The sequence below is a fragment of the Panulirus ornatus genome, chromosome 18 (genome assembly GCF_036320965.1).
Source record: "Panulirus ornatus isolate Po-2019 chromosome 18, ASM3632096v1, whole genome shotgun sequence".
NCBI classification, from domain to species: Eukaryota; Metazoa; Arthropoda; class Malacostraca; order Decapoda; family Palinuridae; genus Panulirus; species Panulirus ornatus.
This window is the reverse complement of record NC_092241.1, coordinates 84,424-99,558: the sequence shown is the minus strand read 5'-3', so window position 1 is coordinate 99,558 and position 15,135 is coordinate 84,424.

Sequence of the window (15,135 nt, the reverse complement as noted above, 5' to 3'; positions counted from 1 at the left end):
TCCTTGTATTTTAACTTTCTAAAAGTGGGAAACAGAAGGAGTCACGCGGGGAGTGCTCATCCTCCTCGTAGACTCAGATTGGGGTGTCTAAATGTGTGTGGATGTAACCAAGATGTGAAAAAAGGAGAGAGAGGTAGTATGTTTGAGGAAAGGAACCTGGATGTTTTGGCTCTGACTGAAACGAAGCTCAAGGTTAAAGGAGAAGAGTGGTTTGGGAATGTCTTGGGAGTAAAGTCAGGGGTTAGTGAGAGGACAAGAGCAAGGGAAGGAGTAGCAATACTCCTGAAACAGGAGTTGTGGGAGTATGTGATAGAATGTAAGAAAGTAAATTCTCGATTAATATGGGTAAAACTGAAAGTTGATGGAGAAAGATGGGTGATTATTGGTGAATATGCACCTGGGCATGAGAAGAAAGATCATGAGAGGCAAGTGTTTTGGGAGCAGCTGAATGAGTGTGTTAGTGGTTTTGATGCACGCGACCGGGTTATAGTGATGGGTGATTTGAATGAAAAGGTGAGTAATGTGGCAGTTGAGGGAATAATTGGTATACATGGGGTGTTCAGTGTTGTAAATGGAAATGGTGAAGAGCTTGTAGATTTATGTGCTGAAAAAGGACTGGTGATTGGGAATACTTGGTTTAAAAAGCGAGATATACATAAGTATACGTATGTAAGTAGGAGAGATGGCCAGAGAGAATTATTGGATTACGTGTTAATTGAGAGGCGCGCGAAAGAGAGACTTTTGGATGTTAATGTGCTGAGAGGTGCAACTGGAGGGATGTCTGATCATTATCTTGTGGAGGCTAAGGTGAAGATTTGTATGGGTTTTCAGAAAAGAAGAGTGAATGTTGGGGTGAAGAGGGTGGTGAGAGTAAGTGAGCTTGGGAATGAGACTTTTGTGAGAAAGTACCAGGAGAGACCGAGTACAGAATGGAAAAAGGTGAGAACAATGGAAGTAAGGGGAGTGGGGGAGGAATGGGATGTATTTAGGGAATCAGTGATGGAGTGAGCAAAAGATGCTTGTGGCATGAGAAGAGTGGGAGGTGGGTTGATTAGAAAGGGTAGTGAGTGGTGGGATGAAGAAGTAAGATTATTAGTGAAAGAGAAGAGAGAGGCATTTGGACGATTTTTTCAGGGAAAAATTGCAATTGAGTGGGAGATGTATAAAAGAAAGAGACAGGAGGTCAAGAGAAAGGTGCAAGAGGTGAAAAAGAGGGCAAGTGAGAGTTGCGCTGAGAGAGTATCATTAAATTTTAGGGAGAATAAAAAGATGTTCTGGAAGGAGGTAAATAAAGTGCGTAAGACAAGGGAGCAAATGGGAACTTCAGTGAAGGGCGGAAATGGGGAGGTGATAACAAGTGGTGGTGATGTGAGAATGAGATGGAGTGAGTATTTTGAAGGTTTGTTGAATATGTTTGGTGATAGAGTGGCAGATATAGGGTGTTTTGGTCGAGGTGGTGTGCAAAGTGAGAGGGTTAGGGAAAATGATTTGGTTAACAGAGAAGAGGTAGTAAAAGCTTTGCGGAAGATGAAAGCCGGCAAGGCAGCAGGTTTGGATGGTATTGCAGTGGAATCTATTAAAAAAGGGGGTGACTGTATTGTTGACTGGTTGGTAAGGTTATTTAATGTATGTATGGCTCATGGTGAGGTGCATGAGGATTGGTGGAATGCGTGCATAGTGCCATTGTACAAAGGCAAAGGGGATAAGAGTGAGTGCTTAAATTACAGAGGTATAAGTTTGTTGAGTATTCCTGGTAAATTATATGGGAAGGTATTGATTGAGAGGGTGAAGGCATGTACAGAGCATCAGATTGCGGAAGGACAGTGTGGTTTTAGAAGTGGTAGAGGATGTGTGGATCAGGTGTTTGCTTTGAAGAATGTATGTGAGAAATACGTAGAAAAGCAAATGGATTTGTATGTAGCATTTATGGATCAGGAGAAAGCATATGATAGAGTTGATAGAGATGCTCTGTGGAAGGTATTAAGAATATATGGTGTGGGAGGCAAGTTGTTAGAAGCGGTGAAAAGTTTTTATCGAGTATGTAAGGCATGTGTACGTGTAGGAAGAGAGCAAAGTGATTGGTTCTCAGTGAATGTAGGTTTGCGGCAGGGGTGTGTGATGTCTCCATGGTTGTTTAATTTGTTTATGGATGGGGTTGTTAGGGAGGTGAATGCAAGAGTTTTGGAAAGAGGGGCAAGTATGAAGTCTCTTGTGGATGAGAGAGCTTGGGAAGTGAGTCAGTTGTTGTTCGCTGATGACAGCGCTAGTGGCTGATTCATGTGAGAAACTGCAGAAGCTGGTGACTGAGTTTGGTAAAGTGTGTGAAAGAAGAAAGTTAAGAGCAAATGTGAATAAGAGCAAGGTTATTAGGTACAGTAGGTTTGAGGATCAAGTCAATTGGGAGGTAAGTTTGAATGGAGAAAAACTGGAGGAAGTAAAGTGTTTTAGATATGTGGAGTGGATCTGGCAGCGGATGGAACCATGGAAGCGGAAGTGAATCATAGGGTGGGGGAGGGGGCGAAAATCCTGGGAGCCTTGAAGAATGTTTGGAAGTCGAGAACATTATCTCGGAAAGCAAAAATGGGTATGTTTGAAGGAATAGTGGTTCCAACAATGTTGTATGGTTGCGAGGCGTGGGCTATGGATAGAGTTGTGCGCAGGAGGGTGGATGTGCTGGAAATAAGATGTTTGAGGACAATGTGTGGTGTGAGGTGGTTTGAGTGAATTGGATTGATGTGGTATACCGGGGTTGACGTGCTGTCAGTGGATTGAATCAGGGCATGTGAAGCGTCTGGGGTAAACCATGGAAAGTTGTGTGGGGCCTTGATGAAGAAAGGGAGCTGTGGTTTCGGGCATTATTACATGACAGCTAGAGACTGAGTGTGAACGAATGGGGCCTTTGTTGTCTTTTCCTAGCGCTACCTCGCACACATGAGGGGGGAGGGGGGTGGTATTCCATGTGTGGCGAGGTGGCGATGAGAATGAATAAAGGCAGACAGTGTGAATTGTGCATGGATATATATGTATGTGTCAGTGTGTGTATATATATGTGTACATGTGTACATTGAGATGTATAGGTATGTATATTTGCGTGTGTGGACGTGTATGTATATACATGTGTATGGAGGTGGGTTGGGCCATTTCTTTCATCTGTTTCCTTGCGCAACCTCCCAAACGCGGGAGACAGTGACAAAGCAAAATAAATAATGAAATTTATTATTATTATTACTATTATTATTATTATTATTATTATATTTATCATATTTATTTTGCTTTGTCGCTGTCTCCCGCGTTAGCGAGGTAGCGCAAGGAAACAGACGAAAGAATGGCCAAACCCACCCACATACACATGTATATACATACACGTCCACACACGCAAATATACATACCTATACATCTCAGCGTATGCCTATATATACACACACAGACATATACATATATACACATGTACATAATTCATACTGTCTGCCTTTATTTATTTCCGTCGCCACCTCGCCACACATGGAATAACAACCCCCCCCCCCCTCATGTGTGCGAGGTAGCGCTGGGAAAAGACAACAAAGGCCCCATTCGTTCAGACTCAGTCTCTAGATGTCATGTAATAATGCACCGAAACCACAGCTGCCTTTCCACATCCAGGCCCCACACAAATTTCCATGGTTTACCCCAGACGCTTCACATGCCTTGGTTCAATCCAATGACAGCACGTCGACCCCGGTATCCCACATCGTTCCAAATCACTCTATTCCTTCCACGCCTTTCACCCTCCTGCATGTTCAGGCCCCGACTACTCAAAATCTTTTTCACTCCATCTTTCCACCTCCAATTTGGTCTCCCAATTCTCCTCGTTCCCTCCACCTCTGACACATATATCCTCTTGGTCAATCTTTCCTCACTCATTCTCTCCATGTGACCAAACCGTTTCAAAACACCCTTTTCTTCTCTCTCAACTACACTCTTTTATTACCACACATTTCTCTTACCGTTCATTACTTACTCGATCAAACCAACTCATACCACATATTGTCCTCAAACATCTGATTTCCAGCACATCCACCCTCCTGCGCACAACTCTATCCATAGCCCGCGCCTCGCAACCATACAACATTGTTGGAACCACTATTCCTTCAAACATACCCTTTTTTGCTTACCGAGATAATGTTCTCGACTTCCAAACATTCTTCAAGGCTCACTTCCGCTTCCATGGTTCCATCCGCTGCCAGATCCACTCCCAGATATCTAAAACACTTTACTTCCTCCACTTTTACTCCATTCAAACTTACCTCTCAATTGACTTGACCCTCAACCCTACTGTACCTAATAACCTTGCTCTTATTCACATTTGCTCTCAAGTTTCTTCTTTCACACACTTTACCGAACTCAGTCACCAGCTTCTGCAGTTTGTCATATGAATCAGCCACCAGCGCTGTATCATCAGCGAACAACAACTGACTCACTTCCCAAGCTCTCTCATCCACAACAGACTGCATACTTGCCCCTCTTATATTTCTCTCTTGTGTCTCCCCTGATGATGTGATTATTACACGATAGTGCACTTGGGAAATTTTCGTGTTTCATTTTCCCCGTGGACTCATAGGAACACACACACACACACACACACACACACACACACACACACACACACAGACACACACACAGACACACACACAGACACACACACACACACACACACACACACACACACACACACACACAAATATATATATATATATATATATATATATATATATATATATATATATATATATATATATATATATATATATATATTTTTTTTTTTTTTTTTTATTTATTTTGCTTTGTCGCTGTCTCCCGCGTTTGCGAGGTAGCGCAAGGAAACAGACGAAAGAAATGGCCCAACCCACCCCTATACACAATGTATATACATACACGTCCACATACGCAAATATACATACCTATACTTCTCAATGTACACATATATATAGACACACAGACACATATATATATATACCCATGCACACAATTCACACTGTATGCCTTTATTCATTTCCATCGCCACCTCGCCACACATGGAATACCATCCCCCTCCCCCCTCGTGTGTGCGAGGTAGCACTAGGAAAAGACAACAAAGGCCCCATTCGTTCAGACTCAGTCTCTAGCTGTCATGCAATAATGCCCGAAACCACAGCTCCCATTCCACATCCAGGCCCCACACAACTTTCCATGGTTTACCCCAGACGCTTCACATGCCCTGATTCAATCCACTGACAGCACGTCAACCCCGGTATACCACATCGATCCAATTCACTCTATTCCTTGCCCTCCTTTCACCCTCCTGCATGTTCAGGCCCCGATCACACAAAATCTTTTTCACTCCATCTTTCCACCTCCAATTTGGTCTCCCACTTCTACTCGTTCCCTCCACCTCCGACACATATATCCTCTTGGTCAATCTTTCCTCACTCATTCTCTCCATGTGCCCAAACCATTTCAAAACACCCTCTTCTGCTCTCTCAACCACGCTCTTTTTATTTCCACACATCTCTCTCACCCTTACATTACTTACTCGATCAAACCACCTCACACCACACATTGTCTTCAAACATCTCATTTCCAGCACATCCACCCTCCTGCGCACAACTCTATCCATAGCCCACGCTTCGCAACCATACAACATTGTTGGAACCACTATTCCTTCAAACATACCCATTTTTGCTTTCCGAGATAATATTCTCGACTTCCAAACATTCTTCAAGGCTCCCAGGATTTTCGCCCCCTCCCCCACCCTATGATTCACTTCCGCTGCCATGGTTCCATACGCTGCCAGATCCACTCCCAGATATCTAAAACACTTTACTTCCTCCAGTTTTTCTCCATTCAAACTTACCTCCCAATTGACTTGACCCTCAACCCTACTGTACCTAATAACCTTGCTCTTATTCACATTTACTCTTAACTTTCTTCTTTCACACACTTTACCAAACTCAGTCACCAGCTTCTGCAGTTTCTCACATGAATCAGCCACCAACGCTGTATCATCAGCGAACAACAACTGACTCACTTCCCAAGCTCTCTCATCCACAACAGACTTCATATTTGCCCCTCTTTCCAAAACTCTTGCATTCACCTCCCTAACAACCCCATCCATAAACAAATTAAACAACCATGGAGACATCACACCCCCCTGCCGGAAACCTACATTCACTGAGAACCAATCACTTTCCTCTCTTCCTACACGTACACATGCTTTATATCCTCGATAAAAACTTTTCACTGCTTCTAACAACTTGCCTCCACACCATATATTCTTAATACCTTCCACAGAGCATCTCTATCAACTCTATGATATGCCTTCTCCAGATCCGTAAATGCTACATACAAATCCATTTGCTTTTCTAAGTATTTCTCACATACATTCTTCAAAGCAAACACCTGATCCACACATCCTCTACCACTTCTGAAACCACACTGCTCTTCCCCAGTCTGATGCTCTGTACATGCCTTCACCCTCTCAATCAATACCCTCCCATATAATTTACCAGGAATACTCAACAAACTTATACCTCTGTAATTTGAGCACTCACTCTTATCCCCTTTGCCTTTGTACAATGGCACTATGCACGCATTCCGCCAATCCTCAGGCACCTCACCATGAGTCATACATACATTAAATAACCTTACCAACCAGTCAACAATACAGTCACCCCCTTTTTTAATAAATTCCACTGCAATACCATCCAAACCTGTTGCCTTGCCGGCTTTCATCTTCCGCAAAGCTTTTACTACCTCTTCTCTGTTTACCAAATTATTTTCCCTAACCCTGTCACTTTGCACAACATGTCGACCAAAACACCCTATATCTACCACTCTATCATCAAACACATTCAACAAACCTTCAAAATACTCAATCCATCTCATTCTCACATCACCACTACTTGTTATCACCTCCCCATTTGCGCCCTTCACTGAAGTTCCCATTTGCTCCCTTGTCTTACGCACTTTATTTACCTCCTTCCAGAACATCTTTTTATTCTCCCTAAAATTTAATGATACTCTCTCACCCCAACTCTCCATTGCCTTCTTTTTCACCGCTTGCGCCTTTCTCTTGACCTCCTGTCTCTTTCTTTTATACATCTCCCACTCAATTGCATTTTTTCCCTGCAAAAATCGTCCAAATGCCTCTCTCTTCTCTTTCACTAATAATCTTACTTTTTCATCCCACCACTCACTACCCTTTCTTATCAACCCACCACCCACTCTTCTCATGCCACAAGCATCTTTTGCGCAATCCATCACTGATTCCCTAAATACATCCCATTCCTCCCCCACTCCCCTTACTTCCATTGTTCTCACCTTTTTCCATTCTGTACTCAGTCTCTCCTGGTACTTCCTCACACAAGTCTCCTTCCCAAGCTCACTTACTCTCACCACCCTCTTCACCCTAACATTCACACTTCTTTTCTGAAAACCCATACAAATCTTCAATTTAGCCTCCACAAGATAATGATCAGACATCCCTCCAGTTGCACCTGTTAGCACATTAACATCCAAAAGTCTCTCTTTCGCGCGCCTGTCAATTAACACGTAATCCAATAACGCTCTCTGGCCATCTCTCCTACTTACATACGTATACTTATGTATATCTCGCTTTTTAAACCAGGTATTCCCAATCATCAGTCCTTTTTCAGCACATAAATCTACAAGCTCTTCACCATATCCATTTACAACACTGAACACCCCATGTATATATATATATATATATATATATATATATATATATATATGTATATATATATATATATATATATATATATATATATATATATATATATATTATATTCATTTTTTATTTTGCTTTGTCGCTGTCTCCCGCGTTTGCGAGGTAGCGCAAGGAAACAGACGAAAGAAATGGCCCACCCCACCCCATACACATGTATATACATACACGTCCACACACGCAAATATACATACCTATACATCTCAATGTACACACATATATATAGATACACAGACACATACATATATACATATATACATATATACATATATGCCTCCCACACCATATATTCTTAATACCTTCCACAGAGCATCTCTATCAACTCTATCATATGACTTCTCCAGATCCATAAATGCTACATACAAATCCATATATATATATATATATATATATATATATATATTATTTATTTTTCTTTATTATACTTTGTCGCTGTCTCCCGCGTTTGCGAGGTAGCGCAAGGAAACAGACGAAAGAAATGGCCCAACCCCGCCCCATACACATGTATATACATACGTCCACACACGCAATTATACATACCTACACAGCTTTCCATGGTTTACCCCAGACGCTTCACATGCCTTGATTCAATCCCCTGACAGCACGTCAACCCCGGTATACCACATCGCTTCAATTTACTCTATTCCTTGCCCTCCTTTCACCCTCCTGCATGTTCAGGCCCCGATCACACAAAATCTTTTTCACTCCATCTTTCCACCTCCAATTTGGTCTCCCTCTTCTCTTCGTTCCCTCCACCTCCGACACATATATCCTCTTGGTCAATCTTTCCTCACTCATTCTCTCCATGTGTCCAAACCACTTCAAAACACCCTCTTCTGCTCTCTCAACCACGCTGTTTTTATTTCCACACATCTCTCTTACCCTTACGTTACTCACTCGATCGAACCACCTCACACCACACATTGTCCTCAAACATCTCATTTCCAGCACCTCCATCCTCCTGCGCACAACTCTATCCATAGCCCACGCCTCGCAACCATACAACATTGTTGGAACCACTATTCCTTCAAACATACCCATTTTTGCTTTCCGAGATAATGTTCTCGACTTCCACACATTCTTCAAGGCCCCCAAAATTTTCGCCCCCTCCCCCACCCTATGATCCACTTCCGCTTCCATGGTTCCATCCGCTGCCAGATCCACTCCCAGATATTTAAAACACTTCACTTCCTCCAGTTTTTCTCCATTCAAACTCACCTCCCAATTGACTTGACCCTCAACCCTACTGTACCTAATAACCTTGCTCTTATTCACATTTACTCTTAACTTTCTTCTTCCACACACTTTACCAAACTCAGTCACCAGCTTCTGCAGTTTCTCACATGAATCAGCCACCAGCGCTGTATCATCAGCGAACAACAACTGACTCACTTCCCAAGCTCTCTCGTCCCCAACAGACTTCATACTTGCCCCTCTTTCCAAAACTCTTGCATATATTTTTTTTTTTTTTTTATACTTTGTCGCTGTCTCCCGCGTTTGCGAGGTAGCGCAAGGAAAAACACGAAAGAAATGGCCCAACCCCCCCCCCCCATACACATGTATATACATACGTCCACACACGCAAATATACATACCTACACAGCTTTCCATGGCTTACCCCAGACGCTTCACATGCCTTGATTCAATCCACTGACAGCACGTCAACCCCGGTATAACACATCGCTCCAATTCACTCTATTCCTTGCCCTCCTTTCACCCTCCTGCATGTTCAGGCCCCGATCACACAAAATCTTTTTCACTCCATCTTTCCACATCCAATTTGGTCTCCCTCTTCTCCTTGTTCCCTCCACCTCCGACACATATATCCTCTTAGTCAATCTTTCCTCACTCATCTTCTCCATGTGCCCAAACCACTTCAAAACACCCTCTTCTGCTCTCTCAACCACGCTCTTTTTATTTCCACACATCTCTCTTACCCTTACGTTACTCACTCGATCAAACCACCTCACACCACACATTGTCCTCAAACATCTCATTTCCAGCACATCCATCCTCCTGCGCCCAACTCTATCCATAGCCCACGCCTCGCAACCATACAACATTGTTGGACCCACTATTCCTTCAAACATACCCATTTTTGCTTTCCGAGATAATGTTCTCGACTTCCACACATTCTTCAAGGCCCCCAGAATTTTCGCCCCCTCCCCCACCCTATGATCCACTTCCGCTTCCATGGTTCCATCCGCTGCCAGATCCACTCCCAGATATCTAAAACACTTCACTTCCTCCAGTTTTTCTCCATTCAAACTCACCTCCCAATTGACTTGACCCTCAACCCTACTGTACCTAATAACCTTGCTCTTATTCACATTTACTCTTAACTTTCTTCTTCCACACACTTCACCAAACTCAGTCACCAGCTTCTGCAGTTTCTCACATGAATCAGGCACCAGCGCTGTATCATCAGCGAACAACAACTGACTCACTTCCCAAGCTCTCTCATCCCCAACAGACTTCATACTTGCCCCTCTTTCCAAAACTCTTGCATTTACCTCCCTAACAACCCCATCCATAAACAAATTAAACAACCATGGAGACATCACACACCCCTGCCGCAAACATACATTCACTGAGAACCAATCACTTTCCTCTCTTCCTACACGTACACATGCCTTACATCCTCGATAAAAACTTTTCACTGCTTCTAACAACTTTCCTCCCACACCATATATTCTTCATACCTTCCACAGAGCATCTCTATCAACTCTATCATATGCCTTCTCCAGATCCATAAATGCTACATACAAATCCATTTGCTTTTCTAAGTATTTCTCACATACATTCTTCAAAGCAAACACCTGATCCACACATCCTCTACCACTTCTGAAACCACACTGCTCTTCCCCAATCTGATGCTCTGTACATGCCTTCACCCTCTCAATCAATACCCTCCCATATAATTTACCAGGAATACTCAACAAACTTATACCTCTGTAATTTGAGCACTCAATCTTATCCCCTTTGCCTTTGTACAATGGCACTATGCACGCATTCCGCCAATCCTCAGGCACCTCACCATGAGTCATACATACATTAAATAACCTTACCAACCAGTCAACAATACAGTCACCCCCTTTTTTAATAAATTCCACTGCAATACCATCCAAACCTGCTTCCTTGCCGGCTTTTATCTTCCGCAAAGCTTTCACTACCTCTTCTCTGTTTACCAAATCATTTTCCCTAACCCTGTCACTTTGCACACCACCTCGACCAAAACACCCTATATCTGCCACTCTATCATCAAACACATTTAACAAACCTTCAAAATACTCACGCCATCTCCTTCTCACATCACCACTACTTGTTATCACCTCCCCATTTGCGCACTTCACTGAAGTTCCCATTTGCTCCCTTGTCTTACGCACTTTATTTACCTCCTTCCAGAACATCTTTTTATTCTCCCTAAAATTTAATGATACTCTCTCACCCCAACTCTCATTTGCCCTTTTTTTCACCTCTTGCACCTTTCTCTTGACCTCCTGTCTCTTTCTTTTATACATCTCCCACTCAATTGCATTTTTTCCCTGCAAAAATCGTCCAAATGCCTCTCTCTTCTCTTTCACTAATACTCTTACTTCTTCATCCCACCACTCACTACCCTTTCTAATCAACCCACCTCCCACTCTTCTCATGCCACAAGCATCTTTTGCGCAATCCATCACTGATTCCCTAAATACATCCCATTCCTCCCCTACTCCCCTTACTTTTATTGTTCTCACCTTTTTCCATTCTGTACTCAGTCTCTCCTGGTACTTCCTCACACAGGTCAACTTCTCAAGCTCGCTTACTCTCACCACCCTCTTCACCCCAACATTCACTCTTCTTTTCTGAAAACCCATACAAATCTTCACCTTAGCCTTCACAAGATAATGATCAGACATCCCTCCAGTTGCACCTCTCAGCACATTAACATCCAAAAGTGTCTCTTTCGCACGCCTGTCAATTAACACGTAATCCAATAACGCTCTCTGGCCATCTCTCCTACTTACATAAGTATACTTATGTATATCTCGCTTTTTAAACCAGGTATTCCCAATCATCAGTCCTTTTTCAGCACATAAATCTACAAGCTCTTCACCATTTCCATTTACAACACTGAACACCCCATGTATACCAATTATTCCCTCAACTGCCACATTACTCACCTTTGCATTCAAATCACCCATCACTATAACACGGTCTCGTGCATCAAAACCACTAACACACTCATTGAGCTGCTCCCAAAACACTTGCCTCTCTTGATCTTTCTTCTCATGCCCAGGTGCATATGCACCAATAATCACCCACCTCTCTCCATCAACTTTCAGTTTTACCCATATTAATCGAGAATTTACTTTTTTTACACTCTATCACATACTCTCACAACTCCTGTTTCAGGAGTATTGCTACTCCTTCCCTTGCTCTTGTCCTCTCACTAACCCCTGACTTTACTCCCCAGACATTCCCAAACCACTCTTCCCCTTTACCCTTGAGCTTCGTTTCAGTCAGAGCCAAAACATCCAGGTTCCTTTCCTCAAACATACTACCTATCTCTCCTTTTTTCACATCTTGGTTACATCCACACGCATATATATATATATATATATATATATATATATATATATATATATATATATATATATATATATATATATATATACATATATATAAATTTCATTTATCTATTTTATTTTGCTTTGTCGCTGTCTCCCGCGTTAGGGAGGTAGCGCAAGGAAACTAACGAAAGGATGGCCAAACCCACCCACATACACATGTAAATACATACACGTCCACACACGCAAATGCACTTACGTGTATATCTCAACGTATACATATATATACACACAGACATATACATATATACACATGTACATAATTAATTCTGTCTGCATACATTCATTCTCATCGCCACCTCGCCACACATGAAATAACAACCCCCTCCCCCCTCATGTGTGCGAGGTAGCGCTAGGAAAAGACAATAAAGGCCACATTCGTTCACATTCAGTCTGTAGCTGTCATGTAATAATGCACCGAAACCACAGCTCCCTTTCCACACCCAGGCCCCACAGAACTTTCCATGATTTACTCCAGACGCTTCACATGCCCTGGTTCAATCCATTGACAGCACATCAACCCCGGTATACGACATCGTTCCAATTCATCTATTCCTTCCACTCCTTTCACCCACCTGTATGTTTAGGCCCCGATCACTCAAAATCTTTTTCACTCCATCTCTACATCTCCAATTTGGTCTCCCACTTCTCATCGGTCCCTCCACCTCTGACACATATATCCTCTTGGTCAATCTGTCCTCACTCATTCTCTCCATGTGACCAAACCATTTCAAAACACCCTCTTCTGCTCTCTCAACCACACTCTTTTTATTACCACACATCTCTCTTACCCTTACATTACTTACTCGATCAAACCACCTCACACCACATATTGTCCTCAAACATCTCATTTCCAGCACATCCACCCTCCTGCGCACAACTCTATCCATAGCCCACGCCTCGCAACCATATGATATTGTTGGAACCACTATTCCTTCAAGCATACCCATTTTTGCTTTCCAAGATAATGTTTTCGACTTCCACACATTCTTCAACGCTCCCAGAACTGTCGCCCCCTTCCCCACCCTATGATTCATTTCCACGAACATGGTTACATCCGCTGCCAAATCCACTCCCAGATATCTAAAACACTTTGCTTCCTCCAGTTTTTCTTCATTCAAACTTACCTCCCAATTGACTTGACTCTCAACCCTACTGTACCTAATAACCTTGCTCTTTTTCACATTTACTCCCAGCTTTCTTCTTTCACACACTTTACCAATTCAGTCACCAGCTTCTGCAGTTTCTCACCCGAATCAGCCACCAGCGCCGTATCATCAGCGAACAACAACTGACTCTCTTCCCAAGCTCTCTCATCCACAACAGACTGCATACTTGCCCCTCCTTCCAAAACTCTTGCATTCACCTCCCTAAGAACCCCATCCATAAACAAATTACACAACCATGGAGACATCACGCCCCCCTGCCGCAAAGCTACATTCACTGAGAACCAATTACTTTCCTCTCTTCCTACACGTACACATGCCTTACATCCTCGATAAAGACTTTTCACTACTTCTAACAACTTGCCTCCCACACCATATATTCTTTATACCTCCCACAGAGCATCTCTATTAACTCTATCATATGCCTTCTCCAGATCCATAAATGCTACATACAAATCCATTTGCTTTTCTAAGTATTTCTCACATACATTCTTCAAAGGAAACACCTGATCCACACATCCTCTACCACTTCTGAAGCCAAACTGCTCTTCCCCAATCTGATGCTCTGTACATGCCTTCACCTTTCAATCAATACCTTCCCATATAATTTACTAGGAATACTCAACAAACATATACCTCTGTAATTTGAGCACTCACTTTTATCCCCTTTGCTTTTGTACAATGGCACTACTCAAGCATTCCGCCAATCCTCAGGCGCCTCACCATGAGTCATACATACATGAAATAACCTTACCAACCAGTCAACAATACAGTTACCCCCTTTTTTAATAAATTCGACTACAAAAGCCTTGCCGGCTGTCATCTTCCGCAAAGCTTTTACTACCTCTTCTCTGTTTACCAAATCAGTTTCCCTAACCCTCTCACTTTGCACACCACCTCGACCAAAACACCCTATATCTGCCACTCTATCATCAGACACATTCAACAAACCTTCAAAATACCCACTCCATCTTCTCACATCACCACTACTTGTTATCACCTCCCCATTAGCCCCCTTCACTGAAGTTCCCATTTGCTCTCTTGTCTTACGCACTTTATTTACCTCCTTTCAAAACATTTTTTTCAAAACCTCCTTCCAGAACATCTTTTTATTCTCCCGAAAATTTAATGATAATCTCTCATCCCAACTCTCATTTGCTCTCTTTTTCACCTCTTGCACCTTTCTCTTGACCTCCTGCCTCTTTCTTTTATACATCTCCCTCTCATTTGCATTATTTCCCTGCAAAAATCGTCCAAATGCCTCTCTCTTCTCTTTCACTAATAATCTTACCTCTTCATCACACCACTCACTTCCCTTTCTAATCTGCCCACCTCCCACGCTTCTCATGCCACAAGCATCTTTTGCGCACTCCATCACTGCTTCCCTAAATACATCCCATTCCTCCTCCACTCCCCTTACCTCCTTTGTTCACACCTTTTTCCATTCTGTACTCAGTCTTTCCTGGTACTTCCTCACACAAGTCTCCTTCCCAAGCTCACTTACTCTCACCACTGTTTTCACCCTAACATTCTCTCTTCTTCTCTGAAAACCTCTACAAATCTTCACCTTCGCCTCCAGAAGATAATGATCAGACAT